Source organism: Rhinopithecus roxellana, chromosome 5, assembly GCF_007565055.1.
Source record: "Rhinopithecus roxellana isolate Shanxi Qingling chromosome 5, ASM756505v1, whole genome shotgun sequence".
Lineage (NCBI taxonomy): Eukaryota > Metazoa > Chordata > Mammalia > Primates > Cercopithecidae > Rhinopithecus > Rhinopithecus roxellana.
In genome coordinates this window covers 76,246,356-76,260,421 of record NC_044553.1, presented here as the reverse complement: position 1 = coordinate 76,260,421, position 14,066 = coordinate 76,246,356, and the positions used below count along the sequence as shown (strand labels likewise).

At 49.9% G+C, this 14,066-nt stretch overlaps 1 protein-coding gene across 3 annotated transcripts in view; it reads left to right on the top strand.

Moving 5' to 3' along the window:
- The first annotated feature begins 10,727 nt into the window (after window positions 1-10,727).
- Window positions 10,728-14,066, top strand: part of CD276 (CD276 molecule) — a 30,231-nt gene continuing 26,892 nt past the window's right edge. Inside the window, exon 1 of one of the 3 annotated variants that reach the window (XM_030931223.1) lies at window positions 10,728-10,973. The gene's annotated coding sequence lies outside the window, so the exon portion shown is untranslated. Of the gene's footprint in view, window positions 10,974-11,007; window positions 11,314-14,066 lie in introns of those variants that run through there. The other 2 variants (XM_030931222.1, XM_030931224.1) reach the window with 2 other exon arrangements.

Sequence of the window (14,066 nt, the reverse complement as noted above, 5' to 3'; positions counted from 1 at the left end):
CAGCCTCTTTAAAAGACTGTTTTTGGCAGTTTCTTTTTTGTTATTTATTTTTTATTTTTTTATTTTTTTAAATTATACTTTAAGTTCTAGGGTACATGTGTACAACATGCAGGTTTGTTACATATGTATACATGTGCCATGTTGGTGTGCTGCACCCATTAACTTGTCATTTACATTAGGTATATCTCCTAATGCTATCCTTCCCCCCTCCTCCCACCCCACGACAGGCCCCAGTGTGTGATGTTCCCCTTCCTGTGTCCAAGTGTTCTCATTGTTCAATTCCCACCTATGAGTGAGAACAAGCGGTATTTGGTTTTCTGTTCTTGTGATAGTTTGCTGAGAATGATGGTTTCCAGCTGCAGCCATGTCCCTACAAAGGACATGAACTCATCCTTTTATGGCTGCATAGTACTCCATGGTGTATATGTGCCACATTTTCTTAATCCAGTCTGTCATTGATGGACATCTGGGTTGGTTCCAAGTCTTTGCTATTGTGAATAGTGCCGCAATAAACATGTGTGTGCATGTGTCTTTATAGCAGCATGATTTATAATCCTTTGGGTATATACCCAGTAATGGGATGGCTGGGTCAAATGGTATTTCTAGTTCTAGATTACAAAACTAAACATACTCTTACCATATAATCCACCTTCCTTTGTTAAATGAGGAGCAATCACACTTCTCAGTATTTAACAAAGGAAGTTGAAAAGTTACACCTGAACAAAAAACCCTGCACATGAATGTTTATAGCAACTTCATTCACAATTGCCAAGGACATCCTCTTGTCCTTCAGTAGGTGAATAGATAAAAAACTGTGGTACATCCAGACCATAGAATATTATTCAGTGCTAAAAAGGAATGAGCTAGCAAACCGTGGAAGGACTTGAGGAGAACTTAAATGCATATCACTAAGTGAAAGAAGTTAATCTGAAAAGCCAAGATACTGTATGATTCCAGCTATATGATATTCTGGAAAAGGCAAATCTATGAAAACAGTAAAAAGGTCAATGGTTTCCAGGAGTTGAGGGGAGGAGAGGAATGAATAAGTAGAACACAGACTGTTTAGGGCAGTGAAACTACCCTATATGATACTATAATGGTGTAAACATGTCATTATATATTTGTCAAAACCCACAATTTGTATAACACCAAGAATGAACCTTCATGTAAACTACAGACTTTGTGATGATGATATGTCAAGGTAAGTTCATTGATGGTAACAAATGTACCCCATAAATTGATTATCGGGGAGGCTGTACCTGTGTGGGACCGGGGGTATATGGGAAATCTCTGTATCTTCTGCTCAATTTTGCTGTGAACTAAAACTGTTCTAAAAAATAAAATCTATTTTTAAAAACAACACCACAACATTTTCTATCCATGTACTTGTCAACTACTGGTCTTTTCATTTATCCACACTCATGCCACAAGCAGTTATTAGGCACTATGCTAGGTGCAGGAATACAGCAGTGGACAACAAAGTTATGACTCAAATTCTATGGAGGGAGATAGGTAATAAATGCATAACCGAGTAATATATAATATTGTTAGTAAATAAGTGCTAAGGAAAAAAACTCAAGCAGAGTAAAGAAGTTGGGGATGACCAAGGCTGGGGATAGCGACACCACTTTATATAGGGTGGTCAGGGAAGGCCTTCCTGGAAAGGTAACACTTCAACAGAGACCTGGAGAAAGTAGGGAATGCGCTCTATGGACATCTGGGGAAAGAGTGTCCCAGTCAGAGGGAAGAGCAAGAGCAAAGGCCCCAAGGCAAGCATGACTGGTATATTTAAGGAGCAGTAAAGGAAGCGAACACAGAGTAGAGGAAGCAAGGGGGAGAGAGATGAGATCAGAAGGAAAGCACAGAGACAGATCATGTAGGAGGATCATATTGAACAATTGAAGGACTTAACTTTTACCCCAGAGAATTCTGAGCAGAGGAATGACTTGATTTGCCTGCATTTAAAGAGGTCACTGTAGCTGCTGTGTAGAAAGTAAACTATAGAGAGAAGAAGTGGAAGGAAAGAGACTAATCAGAAAGCCACTGCAATACAGGTAAATGTGGATGGCTTGGATTAGGGTGGTAGCAGTGGAGAGAAGAAAGGTGCTCCTGGTTCTGGATATATTTCTAAGGTAGGAGCCAGTAGGATTGCTGTGTGGGTTTTGCAAGAAACAGAAAAATCGGCTGGGTGTGGTGGCTCATGCCTGTAATGCCAGCACTTTGGGAGGCCAAGGTGGGTGGATCACCTGAGGTCAGGAGTTCGAGATCAGCCTGGCCAACCTGGTGAAACCCCCATCTCTACTAAAATACAAAAAATTAGCTGGGCCTGGTGGCAGACGCCTGTAGCCCCAGGTACTCAGGAGGCTGAGGCACAAGAATCCCTTGAGCCCTGGAGGCGGAGGTTGCAGTGAGCTGAGATTGCTCCACTGCACTGCGGTTTGGGCTACAGAGTAAGACCCCATCTCAAAAAAAAAAAAAAAAAAAGGAAACAGAAAAATGAAAAATCAAGGATGACCGCAAGGTTTTTGCCCTGAGCCAGAAGAAGAATGAAGTTGCCATCGCCTGAGATGGGGAAGACTGCAGGACAAATGGTTTGTTGTTTGTTTTGGTGGCAGTGGGTAGGCAGGAGGATGAAAATCATGAGTTTGATTCAAGACAAGTTAGTGAAGATGTTGAGTAGGCAGTCAGGTATACAGAATTAAAAGATACAGTCCAAGGTGGAAACTTGAATTAGAGCGTTCTCAACACACAGATTGTATTAAAGCCGTCAGACTGGATGAGATAACTGAGGGAGTGGGCCTAGACCCAGAAGAAAAGAGTGTGAGTACTAAGTCCTGGAGTTCCTATACGTTAAGGGGTTGGGGAGAGGAGAAGGATCCAGCACAGGAGACTAGAAGGAATAACCAGCAAGGTGAGAGGAAAAGCAAGAACTTTCTGTTCTAGAGGCAGAAAGTGTTTCAAGAAAGGTAGTGAATGATTTGGGAGAGAGTGAAAAGATCGATGATGCAGGAGAGGAGAATTGCTGGTGTGATTTCCTGAGTAGGCTAGTTGTGCAAGAGGAGGGCTGACCTGAATGGTAGCACAGGGAGGGAAGGCAGAGGGTGTGGCCCAGGAGCTCTTTTCTCTGCTCCCAGATCTGCTCTTCTCGAGGTGGCCTTCCCCTTCTGCCCCCTGCACTTGACCACTTTCCTGGTGTCAGACTCTGCAAGCAGCACCACCAGGGTAATTAGATCAATGTCTTCCCAAGTGTGTATTGTCTTAGAGAAGGCCAGACCTGGGCAGGTCCCTGATGCCTTTCACTTATCAAGTTCTTCCCACCGTTCAAGGTCAGTGTAAGTCCACCTCCTCTGCGAACCCTTCCCTGACCTCCACAGCCTCAGCCCACACAGCTTTCCCCTCTCCTTCCCTCCCATTCCTCCTTTAAGCTGGGCATTGAGGAGCATCCTCGGACACCTAAGACAGGAGGCCATTTCTTTTTTTTTTTTTTTTGAGACGGAATCTCACTCTGTCGCCCAGGCTGGAGTGCAGTGGCCGGATCTCAGCTCACTGCAAGCTCTGCCTCCCAGGTTCACGCCATTCTCCTGCCTCAGCCTCCCAAGTAGCTGGGACTACAGGCACCCGCCACCTCGCCCGGCTACTTTTTTTGTATTTTTTAGTAGAGACGGGGTTTCACCGTGTTAGCCAGGATGGTCTCGATCTCCTGACCTTGTGATCCACCCGTCTCGGCCTCCCAAAGTGCTGGGATTACAGGCTTCAGCCACCGCGCCCAGCCAGGAGCCCATTTCAGCTGCGTTTCCACTTATTACCAGGAGGGGGCTCAGAGTAGCAAGTGCCTATGTCAACCATGATGGAAATAACTTGAAAAGGAGTAGGGAAGTTGGAGACTGTTAATTCCCTTCTGGCTTTGCAGGCCGCTTGTCCTTGGCGCTAGCCTGCTTCATTAGTCCTGTCTGCTGCAGGGCTGAGGGGGAAATTCTGATGCTCTCAGTGAGAAATGGTGGCTCAGGGCTGCAGAGGAGCTTTGGGAGGACTTTGAGAGGAAAAGGCCCAGAACAGTTAAGCTACCTCCTCTGGCCACATGGTTAGTTCGTGGCAGGGATGAGAGGTGAGCCCTGGTGTCCTGGTTTTCAGCCTGCTGTACTGTCAATGCCCCTTCCCGCCAGCCAGGGTCAAGACATTCACTCCAGAGTTCAAGCCCTCATTCAGCCACAGCATCCCAGGTGGGAGTTTGGGAGCATGAATGAGGAGCCTGGAGGAGAATGAGCCAGAGTTCCTGCCCTAAAGGAGCCCTCAAAGTACCTGGGGAGATATGACACGTGGCTCGGGTCAAGTGGAGAACACTGTGGGCAGCACACATCAGAACAGACCAAGGTTGAAGCTGGCACCTGCTCCTTGGAGGAGGCTTAGGGAAGTAAGTGGATTGGTCCAGTTGGAGAGGACAACCTCTGATAGACTCCCTCCTCCTAAGCTGGGAGGAACCGGACTGTGTGAGTATTTATGGAGGGGTGGAGGATGATGGAGAGGGGCCACATTTTGACAGCAATGCTGACCCCAAAGAATAATGAAGGGCTGGTTGAGGAGCTACTAGGGTGAGGAGAGAAACTCTGGCTGGAGTCACTCCTCAGAAGCCACACATCTGGCTGCACCTCTCCCTGAGTAGACAACATTAGTGCTGCTGCTCAAGTTCCTGTGTGGAAACCCAGAGCCCATCCCTGTTTGCCTGTGAAGGTGCCAGGTTCCTGCAGAAAGGATTTCTTTTGAAGTTAATGTTTGTGATGGTCTCATCATGAGAACTGAGGAAGAAAGAGGAGCCGCATATGTTATTTTGCTGAAAGTCCTGTTTTAAGAAAACAAATGCAAGGTTGTATTCGTGAGCAACTGCTAACCACAATAATGGAAGAAGCAGGTAAGCTAACAAGATATAATACCCCATGCCTCATGTAGTAACTTTGGGTGAGGTAGGCCAGTGGGCAGGAAGCCCCATGTCTGGTGGCAGAAGCAGGGTGGGAAGGAAACTGGAAGAGAACTGAGCCTTGGTCACTGACTGAGGATGCTGCAACTCACACATCCTGCTTCGTGGCCTGGCTTGTCTCGAACTGGGTTCTTCCCTAGCACCAGTAACCCAAGTGGAGATCTTGCAGCAGCCAAGACATGGTGCCAAGTAGGGTCACTTTCACTGCAAAATGCCTATCTCCAGGAGAGAGGGAGAGTGGACTGAGAGAAGCCAGGGAGAGAAAAAGGGCGGGGATTTGCAGTTGGTTGGCCTGCCTCAGAGATTAGGGTTGACATGAAGAACTGCAGGTTAAGAGTGCTCCATTAAGGAAGATTGGATAAACTGTTCTCACCATTGGGGCAGTTAAACCTTCCCTTGAGTCCATTTGGTAAGGTGCCCTGAAGATGTCTAGGCATAATGTCACAAGCCCAGCTGAAAACAAATACCACAAAGAGACCCTGTAATTCTGCAAACAGCAATATTAGCACTTAAGATTCAGTACCTGGCTTACTTCTGTAGTCCTAGCTACCAGGAAGGCTGAGGAAGGAGGATTTCTTGTGCCCAGAGGTGAATACAAGGCTGTAGTGAGCTACGATTGTACTACTGCACTCTAGCCTGAGTGACAGAACAAGACCCCATCTCTTAAAAAAAAAAAAAAAAAGGATTAAGCACCTGGATTGAAATTCAGATTTCTGGATTTCATGTGGTTTATCCACTGTCTTCCTTACGAGGGCCATCACCACTGGCTTGTGAGGCTGGGCACTTGTGGGGGGGGGCACTTGATCTTATTTGTCTAGCAGGAACCTTTAGTTGTTCTGGTCAGTGCCCGCTTCTCTGAGCCTGTCTTGGGGCAAGCCTAAGAGCAGGGCCAGGACTAGCGTGAGGTGCCTGCACCTATGATGCAAAACTGAAGGAGGGTGCTCACTTTCAGGTCAGCGCAAGGGCAGAGCCTATTCAGTTATTTGCATGTGAGAGCTATTAGAAAAAAACAACTCCCAATGAGATAGAAGAGTTCCCCTGGTAGCATGGTGCCGTTTTTAGTTTGTTCTGTTGTTTTGTTTTTTAAACTCTGTCCAACCCTCCTATGTGGAGGACCTCCCACCTTCCTTCCAACTCACCAGCTGCAGGACACAAACTCTGAAATGGCTTTGTGGTATTGGGAGTGTTGTCAGCCCAGGTTATAGTAAAGAAATTGGAAAGAGAAAGGGGATTGAATGGTTCGGTTTCACTGGGGATGGGGAGGAAGACAGATAATGGAAAGGGTGAACAGGGAAGAAGAACAGAGGCTGGTGAGTCAGAGAGAAGCAGGTAGTTAGAAAAGACTGCTTAGAAGCTCTTTCGTTATGTTGTTGTGTATGTATTAGGGCCTTAGGGTTGTGAGGTGTTCCCCGGTGATCCTCCTTGGAGTACCCGTTCCTCTTTCATTAGGCTGCTCCTGTTATTTTGCTTGCCAGACGCTGCCAGCTGGAATTAGTTGGTTCTAGACATTTGAAGCCTATTCCAAGACTCAATTCCCAGGACTAAGAAACTAGGAAGCCGGAAACTGCATTGGTTGCTATGCACCGTATTCAATTTTGCACCGGATTCAGTCATTTGAGAGAAATGTGGTTGCCTTCAGTTTAGGCTGGATGGAACGGCTCCTGATGTTACCCTATGAGTCCTAAGTGAGTGGGCAGAGTGGAGTGTGGGTGGGTGGCCTTTGCCAAGACATCAAGGATTTGAGGCCTAAAAATGCAAACAACTTGGGAAGTAATATGCACCAACCAGCCTGAGGGAAGGGAGGCCAGTGCCAAGATGTTGGCTCAGCATCACAGGGATCCTCGATAAAATCCCCAATCCCCACTTGGGCCTTAAATCCCTGACACTGCCAAGAATTGATTTTTGTTTCTTGAGGAAGCAGTCAAAATGAATACATTTTCAGTATCATTCTTAGGAGAGGCATCTCAATGTTTCTGAGCTGCTTTCTATGAGATGGACTGCTTAGCTGCTCTAAAAAGACAGAAATGTCTCCATAGCTTACACTGTACAGTTTGCTTTATCTACGTGTATTTAAATAGATGAGAGAGACACTTTTCCTTTTGTATGTCAAAGGAGGCAAAAGGAAGTTGTCTCCTAATTTCAGTCATAATTTGTGCCCTGAGGAAAGTTATAATATTCTATTGTATGGATACACCACATTTGCCTATCCATTCATCTGGAGATGTAGACACTTGGTTGCTTCTACATTTTCCCTATTGTGAGTAAAGCCACTATGAATATGAGTGTACGAATATCTCTTTGAGACCCTGCTTTCAATTCTTTGGGGGTATGCCCATAAGTGGAATTGCTGAATCATATAGTAGTTCTATTTTTAATTTTTTTTTTTGAGACAGAGTCTCACTGGAGTGCAGTGGCATGATTTCAGTCCACTGCAACCTCTGCCTCCTGGGTTCAAGTGATTCTCCTACCTCAGCCTCCCGAGTAGCTGGGACTATAGGCGAGTGCCACCATGCCTGGATAATTTTTGTATCTTTTTTTTTTTTTTAGTAGAGATGGGGTTTCACCATGCTGGCCAGGCTGGTCTTGAACTCCCGACCTCAGGTGATCTGCCCGCCTTGGCCTCCCAGAGTATTAGGATTACAGGTGTGAGCCACCACACCTGGCCTATTTTTAATGTTTTTGAGGAACTACCAGACTGGTTTCCATAGCTCAGGGCTGCTCCTTTAACATGCTTTCCCCAAAGCCTCCATTGGTGAGTTTCATTTCCATCTCATTTGCCACACTGGGTCACGTGACTGCCTCTAGCTGCAAGTGGATTGGGGTACCCATGTATTTTCAACCAGGCATAGAACTTCTTAGAACAAATGCAACACTCTGTTGGTAAGGAAGAAGAAGAGAATGAATTTTAGTGGACAACTAGCAGCCTAAGGGCAAATGAGAACACTGGAGGGCTTCATGTAGGCAAGATACATTGTGGCATTGTGGGAGGATTTGCGCTTTAGAAGGCTCTCTCTGGCACCTATGGACTGAGGAGTCATAGTCAGCAGAATCAGTTAAGAGGCTTCAACAACAATCCAGTGAGGAGTGATGGGGGCTCAGATGAAGATGGGGTGGCAGTCGGGTATTCAGGAAAGGGATGGATTCCTAAGATATTCTGATATTGGCAGTGGGAAGAGGGGAGAAGTGGGAGGGAGGGAGGGATGAGTCCAGGTTTTGAGCATAGTCCTTCCTGTATATCTAGAAGGGGAAACAGGTTTGGGGGACAGGTGATAGTTCAGTTTTGCACATGTTGAATTTGAGGAACCTGCAGGATGGTAGGTAGATAAAAAGTAGGATAAGACTTGTCCCAGTCTGGGTCTTTTGGGATTGGTTTGTGACCTCCTTGGTGAACTTGAAGCAAAACTGGAGATAGCACATTCTGAGTCATCTACTCCTGTGCTGGCCCAGGAAGCAGGTTGTAGGGAGGTGGGGGGTGGGAGGGATAGAGGTGAGAGGGGTAAGGCTGTTGTCCAGAAAGAATGCATGAAGACAACCTTCCATCCTGAGTTTTTCTGGTTCTGATGGGAATCTCTGTGTAGCACCCCCATTCCTGAGTTCCCAGGGACAATCAGACAAACATTCTCTGAACCAAGGAGACCCCTGCATGGTGGGATGGTCATTCTAGCTATCGGTGTCCAGATCCAAGTGTCTGAGTCTCAGATGAGCTGGTCCTACACACATGCTATCTGTGCCCTGCCCAAGCTGTTTGCCCTTCCTAGCAGATCAGAGCCCTCTCAATCTGCTGCTTCCAGGGATGAGAGCCAATACACCTTTCCTTCCCTCCTGACCTCTGCTCTTGAATGATTATTTTAAAATGTCCCCCCATAGACACACTATAAACTGCTCTGTGATGTTCCTTCACTGTCTACCATGGCTGAGTCATGCCAGATTATAAATCCCCTAGGACAGGACCAGTGTCACCACTGCAGGGCACAAGGCATAGGACTGACTCTTTGTGAAGGGAAGGAAAGTAAGTTTCTCTAGATCTGTTCAATGCCACCTTCGGGGTCCTCCAGCAGGGCTCCTGGCTCCCTCAGCCCAGGCATACCTCTCCATGTGATGCTTCTTTCCCAGGTTGCTGGGCCAAGTGGGGGCTACTCATCCTGAGACCTGTAAGGCCAGACCCAGGCTGGACGAGGCTGGATAGGGCCTGGCAGGGCAGCGGGGAGCAGCGTGGATTTCTCCAGAGTTCCTGGAGGTCGTCAGGGACAAGACAGCTGGGCCTCTCTGCTGCCATCCCTAGGAGCAGTCGGCAGTTACACAGACACAGCTGCTGTGTGATTCAAAAACACATATGGACGTAGACTCAAATACAGAGTTGCTTGAATGTGTTCACAAATATACACACCTGGCCGGGCACGGTGGCTCATGCCTGTAATCCTAGCACTTTGGGAGGCCAAGGTGAACGGATCACGAGGTCAAGAGATTGAGACCATCCTGGCCAAAATGGTGAAACCCTGTCTCTACTAAAAATACAAAAATTAGCTGGATGTGGTGGTGCACACCTGTAATCCTAGCTACTCAGGAGGCTGAGGCAGGAGAATCGCTTGAACTCGGGAGTCGGAGGTTACAGTGAGCCGAGATCATGCCACTGCACTCCAGAGTCAGATTCCGTCTCAAAAAAAAAAAAAAAAAGGACAAAAACCCCCCACACCCATGCACCGCCACCCCTACCCATATACCACATGCACACTTAAATTCAGAGGGCAAATCCTGGTTCCTCCCTTCATAGCTATGTGTCCCCAAGTTACTTAATCTCTTTGTATCTTAGTTTCCCTGTTTCCAATCTGCAAAAAAAGAGGATAATAATGGTATTCACCTCAATGAGTTGTTGTGAAGATTAAATGAGATAAAATGGTAAAGAGCTTACAACAGTGGCAACACATGCAGAGAGACACACGTTTTCATACTCATTTCTCAAGCCCTGCCCAGTACTGCCACTGGCACTGGTGGTGAGCCTGGCAGCAGTACAAGGTTGGAGTCCCTTCATCCCTCTGAGCCTTGGTTTTCTCATCTGTGAAATGGGAAAATATCTACCCGGTGGGGCTGTCTGGAAAACTAAAGAGGCCCAGCATGGAAAGCTACTAACCTAACTCTGGCCCACAAAAGCCTCCCTACGTTTTAGCTGTCACTGTCCTGTGAGGAAGAACAGATCCAAGAACAGGTGCAGGGATGGGCTGCACCACGGCAAAATCTGGACAGGCCCGACCCCCATCTCCTCCTAGGCTGGAGCGGAGCCCTGTGAGGACAGAGCCCAAGGCCACTAGGTGTCAGGCCTGTTGGAGCCAAGTCCGGCCAGCAGTCTGGGGTGGGGCTGGGGGCAGGGCTCGTCGGATGGCCGTGGGTGGAAGGAAAAGAGGAAAACCAGCTCAGTGGAAATTGTCCTGCGGTTGGCTCAGGCGCCCACGACACTGTATTTATAGAGAGCTCCCTGCAGCTCTTAATTCCTCGCAGTCGAGTTAACCCTTTCTGGGCTGTGGTGCCAGCATGGTGTGGAGGAAGAACCCAGGACTGGGGTCGGACAGCAGGATTCCAGCGCTGTTCCGCCGCCAGTCGATGACCAGTCAGTCGCCTGTCCCCTCTCGCAGAAAGGAAGATTCAGCTCTTGGAAGTGTGGGAACTGGGTGGGGGATGGGCAGCGCCCTGCTCCCGGAGCCGAGGGTTTTCCCCGCCAGGGTCAGGCCTGGGGGCGGGGCGGGGCGGGGCGGGGGCCAGGCCGTGTGCTCTGCCCAGCGGGCTGGCTCAGGCCTCTGTCCGCAGCCGCCGCCGCGGGGCCAATCCGGCCTCGGGGACGCACCGGAGCCGCCTTTCCGGGCCCCAGGCGGATTCTCCGGCCCGGCCCGCCCCGCCCCTCGGACTCCCCGGGCCGCCCCCGGCCCCTATTCGGGCCAGGCCTCGCTGCTGCGGCGGCGACTGAGCTAGGCTGGGCCGCGTCCCCGAGTCCCAGAGTCGGCGCGGCGCGGTGAGTGCTGGCGTGGCGCGGGCGGCGCGGGGTGGGGCGGCCTTTGTCTGCTGCGGGCCGGGCCCAGAGCCTGCGGAGGTCCGCAAGTTCCCGCGCTGGGCTGCAGGAGCTGAGCGGGGGCGCCTTCCCTCCGGGCTCCCGCTCACCTGCCCTCCCCCGGGTCCGGGCGGTCCCCCGCGCACAGGAGTCCCGGGAACCGCGGGCGCCGCTCCTGCCCTGGGCTGTGGGGCCCGCGGAGAGCTGGGGGCGCCTGGATCCTATCCCGCCCCACTTCCCTCGGCCAGAGAGGGGCCCGGGCGCCGTCGGACCTGCAGACCCCGGAAGCTGCGGACCGGGCCGGGTGGGTGAATGCGCTTTTGGAGGCCCCGGGTCTGGAGCGGGCATGGGGGCAGATCTGTCCGGTGTTGAAGCTTAACGAAGCCGCCGGCCGGGGCTCGGAGGTTAGCGGGGTCTCTCGGGTCCTGCGGAGGAAAACGCCCAGCTCCGGGAGGGGAGCGGCGGGGAGGGAGGGCGAGTGGTTAGGCGGGTCCACTCTGCGGGGCCCAGCAGGGCGAAGGTGTGGGCGACTGGTGCACGTCTACAGGCAGCCGTGGGCAGCATGAGGGGTTAGATTCCGGGAAGGACAGGTAGAGACGGCTGGCAGGGGCCACGGGGTGAGTAGGTGTCGGGGGTGGGGAGGGAACTGGGATGGGCAGTTTGGGCTTGGGAAGCCTCAGGGAGGTGGGGGGTGAGGTGGGATGGAGAGGAGATGCGGGCGACTGTGGAGGGAGGTGGGGACCCCGAGTGGGGGCACACTAGAAGGGAGGGGATTGAATCCCAGCGCCCAGGGCCCTCCCTGCGACCGTTTAGCTAGCGAATTGGCAAGTTTGGCAGCCTAAGGCAGGGGATTTATTTCTAAGCCAAACTTGCCCTAATGAGAAAAGCGTGATGAATGACTCAGATATGGGATCTATCACTGAGGGAAAACATTAAGCAAGTAGTAAAGCAAAAAAGATTGTGTGTGTGTGTGTGTGTGGCGGGGTGGGGGGGCTGTTATTTGTCTTAATTTAGAAAAACGATTTACCTTCAAATTGGATGTGGATAATTGTAAATAAGTCTCATCTCTTCATTAAAGCCCCAGGTCCTTTTCTTATAAGCATGTCTTTAGCAGTTAGTTTCTATATTAGAAAGTAATGAAGTTGCTTTGTCTTTAAGGGAGTTCTTTATTTAGTGTGGCCTCCTCTAGTTCCCTCTGGCCTCCCAGAAGTCCCTAGGAAATCTGATGCTGTGCTGCCTTCCTTGTAGTGTGGGGGCCTGCAAATAGGTGGGACAGCTTGAGGCTGAGGGGAATTGAAGTTTAAACTTGAACTGAAAGTCTAAACCTGTCCGATGGGTTGGGCTGATCTGAGTGCAGGGCGGGGTGGAGGGCTATGGGGCTGTAGGGTATGAAGTGGCTCATTTCATGGGAGTATTTTGGGTGAGTACATTTTCCTACCCGATGGTAGGCTGGCTGAATGTCTCATGTTCAGATACCTGACAGCTGCGTTGGGTGCTTTAATATTTATGCAAAGGACAATTATAGAAGTGTGGTCCTTTCAAAGTAGTCCTCTGGGGTGTCTGTGTCCTTATTAGGTTGACTTCTGAAGCTTCCTGTGGGAATTCCTCCATCCTTAAACTTTGGCCTTCCCTGGAGGAGTACATCTTCATTCTTTGGAGTAGGATTTGAGTTTGACACTGAGCCTGACAATGCTGTTTGGAGTCAGAGATGCAGTGTGATAAGAGAGCCACGAGTTGGAATTCCACAGCACCTAAAGAGACTCCTAGAAAGTGTTGTAGAACAAGTGGCTGGATGGTACTTGGCTGCACATATGGGGTTTGGGGTCTGTGCAGAAAAATGACCAAATCCAACCAGCCTCTGAGATTATGACCACATGGGGGTTGTTAAGCTGTGGATCTGAGTCATAGGGTCAGGGAAAGAGGAAAAATGGCAAGGAGGATGATGTAAGCTTATCCTCTGAGTGGGTGTCGACTTCTCATTGTCCTTTTCCCACATCCCCAGGGCAGGAGTGGTAGGGAAGTCCACCAGCAAAAGGGGGAGGGCACACCCAGGGCCTGGGGGGTGGGGAGAGGGGTGAGGACTGGTTCACATGATTTTTGAGAAATTGCCTTTGATCTTGTTGGCTCAGAATGGACCCCACACCTGGAAGGGGGCCACATGTACAGTTATGCAACCCTTGCCTGCCACCCCCAGTTTTGCTGCCCCTGCGGTGTGCCAGATAAGAGCATTGGGTTTTCAGGTTTGGGAGTGGATAGGGTTGTACTGGAAGCTAAATAGACATTATCTCATGTAATCCTCATAGTAATCCTATGAGGTAGGGTATCATTAACACCGTTGTACAGTTGGGGAAACTGAGGCCCAGAAAGGGCAAGTCACATGCCCAAAGACACACAGCCGGCAAATGGTGGAGCTGGGCTGTTGTCTCCTTCCAGAACTAGCTTTTTCTGCTGCTCTGGAGGTAGGCACAGATTTTACTTCTCTTTCTGGAGCCTGGCAAGATGTGCCAAGGGTCTCCGTAGTAAGCCAGGGAAGACTCATCTGGGGAACCAGAGAAAGGGCATGCCTGACCTGGGTGACCCAGCGACTAGTGGTCTTCACAGCATAGTCAGGGCTTTTGCTGAGAGTTCTTCTCTTCCAGAGCCCTGGCCTTCATCATGCTGGGGCTTCCAGTAGTCCCTCCTCCACCCTCCAGTTCTGACCAGTGCTCCCAGCCAGCTGCGTCCTTTCTTCCTTTCTTTCTCTTTGTGGTCCAGAGAATGAATGCCTGCTCCACACACCTTATGCCATTGGAAATTTGACCTTCGCTAGGCATAGGGAGCATAATCTGCAGGAAGTGGAGTGAGAAGCATTTCTTGCTGGGAGCCTTGGAGCAGAGAGAGATACTGTCTCTGGGAGGCAGGGGTCCTAGGTTACCCTAGAGGCAATACAGGCTCCTAGGAACTGGGGCTCCCTTGTGGGAGACTTTGGAATGTGGCCTTGTGAGAATGCTCTGTGCTAAGGGATATGGCAGCAGAAAGGTAGGAGCCCGTGGTACTTGGAGCTGTGACCGGGCATCT